Here is a 6,000-nt window from a genome sequence, read left to right as displayed (position 1 = left end):
TCTGAATGGAGCATCATAGGTATTTTCTATGATGGTCTCTCTGAACTATCCAGATGTCTTTGGATAGCTCTGCTGGAGGATCTCTTCATCTGAAGAAGACGCCTACTGAGGCTCAAGAACTGATTGAAATGGTTGCAAATAACCAATTCATGTACACTTCTGAAAGGAATCCTGTGAACAATGGGACTAGTCAGAAGAAAGGAGTTCTTGAAATTGACACTCTGAATGCCATTTTGGCTCAGAATAAAATATTGACTCAACAAGTCAATCTGATTTCTCAAAGTCTGTCTGGAATGCAAAATGCACCAAACAGTACTAAGGATGCTTCATCTGAGGAAGAAGCTTATGATCCTGAGAACCTTTCAGTGGAAGAGGTAAATTACCTGGGAGAACCCTATGGTAACACCTATAATTCTTCATGGAGAAACCACCCAAATCTCTCATGGAAGAATCAAGAGAGACCTCAACAAGGTTTCAATAATAATGGTGGAAGAAACAGGTTTAACAATGGTAAACCTTTTCCATCATCTTCTCAGCAACAGACAGAGAGCTCTAAGCAGAATACCTCTGACTTAGCAACCATGGTCTCTGATCTAATCAAAACCACTCAAAGTTTCATGACTGAAACTAGATCCTCCATTAGGAATTTGGAAGGACAAGTGGGTCAGCTGAGCAAGAAAATTACTGAACTTCCCCCAAGCACTCTCCCAAGTAACACTGAAGAAAATCCAAAAGGAGAGTGCAAAGCCATAAATATGGCCGAATTCTGGGAGGAAGAAGAGGCAGTGAACGCCACTGAGGAAGGCCTCACTGGACGTCCACTGGCCTCCAATGAGTTCCCCAATGAGGAACCTTGGGAATCTGAGGCTCAAACTGAGACCATAGAGATTCCCTTGGACTTACTACTGCCTTTCATGAGCTCTGATGAGTATTCTTCCTCTGAAGAGGAGGAGTATGTCACTGAAGAGCAAGTTGCTAAATACCTTGGAGCAATCATGAAGCTAAATGACAAGTTATTTGGAAATGAGACTTGGGAGGATGAATCTCCCTTGCTCACCAAAGAACTGGATGACTTGTCTAGGCAGAAACTGCCTCAAAAGAGGCAAGATCCTGGGAAGTTTTCTATACCTTGTACCATAGGCACCATGACCTTCAAGAAGGCCTTGTGTGACTTAGGGTCAAGTGTAAACCTCATGCCCCTCTCTGTAATGGAGAAATTAGGGATCTTTGAGGTGCAAGCTGCAAAAATCTCACTAGAGATGGCAGACAACTCAAGAAACAAGCCTATGGACTTGTAGAGGATGTTCTGGTTAAGGTTGAAGACCATTACATTCCTACTGATTTCATAGTCCTAGAGACTGGGAAGTGCATGAATGAATCAATCATCCTTGGCAGACCCTTCCTAGCCACAGCAAAGGCTGTGATTGATGTTGATAGAGGAGAGTTGATCATTCAAGTGAATGAAGAATCCTTGGTGTTTAAGGCCCAAGGATATCCCTCTGTCATCATGGAGAAGAAGCATGAAGAGCTTCTCTCAAAACAGAGCCAAACAGAGCCCCCACAGTCAGACTCTAAGTTTGGTGTTGGGAGGCCACAATCAAACTCTAAGTTTGGTGTTGGGAAGTTCCAACACGGTTCTGAGCATCTCTGAGGCTCCATGAGAGTCCTCTGTCAAGCTAATGACAGTAAAGAAGCGCTTGTTGGGAGGCAACCCAATGTTTTATAATTAATTATTTTCTTTTGTTATTTTATCTTTTTTGTAGGTTGATGATCATAAGAAGTCACAAAAACAATGAAAAAAGCAAAAACAAAATGAAAAACAGGAAGAAAAACAGCACACCCTGGAGGAAGATGCTGCTGGCGTTCAAATGCCAGTCAGCCTAGCAGTTGGGCGTTTAACGCCCAGTCTGGCACCCTTCTGGGCGTTTAACGCCAGAAAGGGGCACCAGACTGGCGTTAAACGCCAGTAAAGGGCAAAAACCTGGCGTTAAACGCCAGGAATGGGCACCAGCCCGGCGTTTAACGCCAGAAAAGGCTCAAAACGTGGATTTTGATGCCATTTGGTGCAAGGATGCCTTTTCCTTGACACTACAGGATCTGTGGACCCCACAGGACCCTACCATCACTCTCTCTCTTCTTCCCCCATTCACCAATCACCTCAACACCTCTTCCCCAAAAACCCCTCACCTATCAAATCCCATCTTTCTCTTCACCACTCACATCCATCCTTCATAAAACCCCACCAACCTCACCCTTCAAATTCAAACCACTTTCCCTCCCAAACCCACCCTCAAATGGCCGAACCCTCATCCCCCTCTTTCCTATATAAACCCCTCTTTACCCCTTCATTTTCCCACTACCTAAACACCACTTCTCCCCCTCCTTGGCCGAATATACCACCATCTCCCTCCTCCTCATTTCTTCTTCTTCTACTCTCTTCTTTCTTCTTTTGCTCGAGGACGAGCAAACATTTTAAGTTTGGTGTGGTGAAAGCGTTGCTTTTTCGTTTTTCCATAACCATTTATGGCATCCAAGGCCGGAGAAACCTCTAGAAAGAGGAAAGGGAAGGCAAAGGCTTCCACCTCCGAGTCATGGGAGATGGATAGATTCCTCTCAAGGGTGCATCAAGACCACTTCTATGAAGTTGTGGCCTTAAAGAAGGTGATCCCCGAAGTCCCCTTTTCACTCAAAAAGGGTGAATATCCGGAGATCCGCCATGAGATCCGAAGAAGAGGTTGGGAAGTACTTACCAACCCCATTCAACAAGTCGGAATCTTGATGGTTCAAGAGTTCTATGCCAATGCATGGATCACCAAGAACCATGACCAAAGTGTGAACCCGGATCCAAAGAATTATCTTACTATGGTTCGGGGGAAATACTTGGATTTTAGTCCGGAAAGTGTGAGGGTGGCGTTCAACTTGCCTATGATGCAAGGAGATGAGCATCCTTACACTAGAAGGGTCAACTTTGATCAAAGGTTGGACCAAGTCCTCACAGTCATATGTGAAGAGGGCGTACAGTGGAAGCAAGATTCAAGAGGAAAGCCGGTCCAATTGAGAAGGCATGACCTCAAACCCGTGGCTAGAGGATGGTTAGAGTTCATACAACGCTCAATCATTCCCACTAGCAACCGGTCCGAAGTTACCATAGACCGGGCTATCATGATCCATAGCATCATGATTGGAGAAGAATAGAGGTTCATGAGGTTATAGCCCAAGAACTCTATAGGGTGGCGGACAAGACCTCTACCTTGGCAAGGTTAGCCTTTCCTCACCTCATTTGTCACCTCTGTTATTCAGTGGGAGTTGACATAGAGGGAGACATCACCATTGATGAGGACAAGCCCATCACTAAGAAAAGGATGGAGTACACAAGAGATCCCACTCATCATGAGATCCCTGAGATTCCTCAAGGGATGAATTTTCCTCCACAAGACTATTGGGGGCAACTAAACACCTCCCTAGGAGAGTTGAGTTCCAATATGGGACAACTAAGGGTGGAGCACCAAGAACACTCCATTCTCCTCCATGAAATTAGAGAAGAACAAAGAATCATGAGAGAGGAGCAACAAAGGCAAGGAAGAGACATTGAGGAGCTCAAGCACTCCATAGGACCTTCAAAAGCAAGGAAGAGCCGCCATCACTGAGGTGGACCCATTCCTTGATTTCCTTGTTCTTTATTCCTTTGTTTTTCGAATTTTAGTGCTTTATGTTATCCATGCTTGTGTCTTATGATCATTAGTGTCTTAGTGTCTATGCCTTAAAGTTATGAATGTCCTATGAATCCATCACCTTTCTTGAATAAAATTGTGCTTAATTGAAAAAGGAAGAATTGCATGAATTTTGAATTTTATAATAGTTTAATTATTTTGATGTGGTGGCAATATTTTTGTTCTCTGAATGTATGCTTAAACAGTGCATATGTATCTTGAATTTGTGGTTCATGAATGTTGGCTCTTGAAAGAATGATGAAAAAGGAGACATGTTATTGAGGATCTGAAAAATCAATAAAATGATTCTTGAAGCAAGAAAAAGCATTGCTATTCAAAAAAAAAAAAAAACCGAAAAAAAAAGAGAAAAAAAGAAAACGAAAAAAAAAATAAGAGTTGTGATCCAAGGCAAATAAGAGTGTGCTTAAGAACCCTGGACACCTCTAATTGGGGACTTTAGCAAAGCTAAGTCACAATCTGAAAAGGTTCACCCAATTATGTGTCTGTGGCATGTATGTATCCGGTGGTAATACTGGAAAGACAGAGTGCTTTCGGCCACAGCCAAGACTCAATAAATAGCTATGTTCAAGAATCATCATACTTTACTAGGAGAATCATTAACACTATCTGGATTCTAAGTTCCTAAAGAAGCCAACCATTCTGAATTTCAAAGGATAGATTGAGATGCCAAAACTGTTCAGAGGCAAAAAGTTAAAAGCCCCGCTCATCTAATTAATACTTATCTTCACAGATGTTTTTGGAATTCATTGCATATTCTCTTCCTTTTATCTTATTTGATTTTCAGTTGCTTGGGGACAAGCAACAATTTAAGTTTGGTGTTGTGATGAGCGGATAATTTGTATGCTTTTTTGGCATTGTTTTTAGTATGTTTTTGATATGATCTAGTTAGTTTTAGTATATTTTTATTAGTTTTTAGTTAAAATTCACTTTTCTGGACTTTACTATGAGTTTGTGTGTTTTTCTGTGATTTCAGGTATTTTCTGGCTGAAATTGAGGGACCTGAGCAAAAATCTGATCCAGAGACCAAAAAGGACTGCAGATGCTGTTGGATTCTGACCTCCCTGCACTCGAAGCGGATTTTCTGGAGCTACAGAAGCCCAATTGGCGCGCTCTCAACGGCGTTGGAAAGTAGACATCCTGGGCTTTCCAGCAATATATGATAGTCCATACTTTGCCCAAGATTTGATGGCCCAAACCGGCGTTCAAAGTCACCTCAAGAAATCCCAGCGTTAAACGCTGGAACTGGCACCCAAATGGGAGTTAAACGCCCAAACTGGCACCAAAGCTGGCGTTTAACTCCAAGAAGAGTCTCTACACGAAATTTGCTTCATTGCTCAGCCCAAGCACACACCAAGTGGGCCCGGAAGAGGATTTTTATGTCATTTACTCATTTCTGTACACCTTAGGCTACTAGTTTTCTATAAGAAGGACCTTTTACTATTGTATTTATCATCGGGGGATTATTTTAGATCCTTTGATCACTTGGGGAGGCTGGCCTCACGGCCATGCCTAGACCTTGTTCTTATGTATTTTCAACGGTGGAGTTTCTACACACCATAGATTAAGGTGTGGAGCTCTGCTGTACCTCGAGTATTAATGCAATTACTATAGTTCTTCTATTCAATTCCGCTTGTTCTTTTACCAAGATATCACTTGTTCTTCAACTTGATGAAGGTGATGATTGACACTCATCATCATTCTCACCTATGAACAAGGTGACTGACAACCACTCTTGTTCTACAAGCATTTGAGGCTTAGTGAATATCTCTTGGATTTCTGATTGCACGATGCATGGTTGATCGCCTGACAACCGAGTGCTCGCTTGACAAACGAGCCAGCCATTCCGTGAGATCAGAGTCTTCGTGGTATAGGCAAGAACTGATGGCAGCATTCAAGAGAACCCGGAAGGTCTAACCTTGTCTGTGGTATTCTGAGTAGGATTCAATGATTGAATGACTGTGACGTGCTTCAAACCTGTAACCTACTGGGCGTTAGTGACAGACGCAAAAGAGTTATTCTATTCCGGTAGGGGAGGGAACCACACCGGTGATTGGCAGCACTGTGACAGAGTGTATGCATTAGCTTTCACTGCGAGGATGGGAGGTAGCTGCTGACAACAGTGAGACCCTACACGAGCTTGCCATGGAAAGGAGTAAAAAGGGCTGGATGAAGGCAGTAGGAAAGCAGAGAGACGGAAGGGAAGGCATCTTCATGCGTTTATCTGAAGTTCCTACCAATGAATTACATAAGTATCTCTATCCTTATCTTT

Source organism: Arachis stenosperma, chromosome 5 (assembly GCF_014773155.1).
Source record: "Arachis stenosperma cultivar V10309 chromosome 5, arast.V10309.gnm1.PFL2, whole genome shotgun sequence".
NCBI lineage: Eukaryota > Viridiplantae > Streptophyta > Magnoliopsida > Fabales > Fabaceae > Arachis > Arachis stenosperma.
This window is presented reverse-complemented; position numbering follows the sequence as displayed.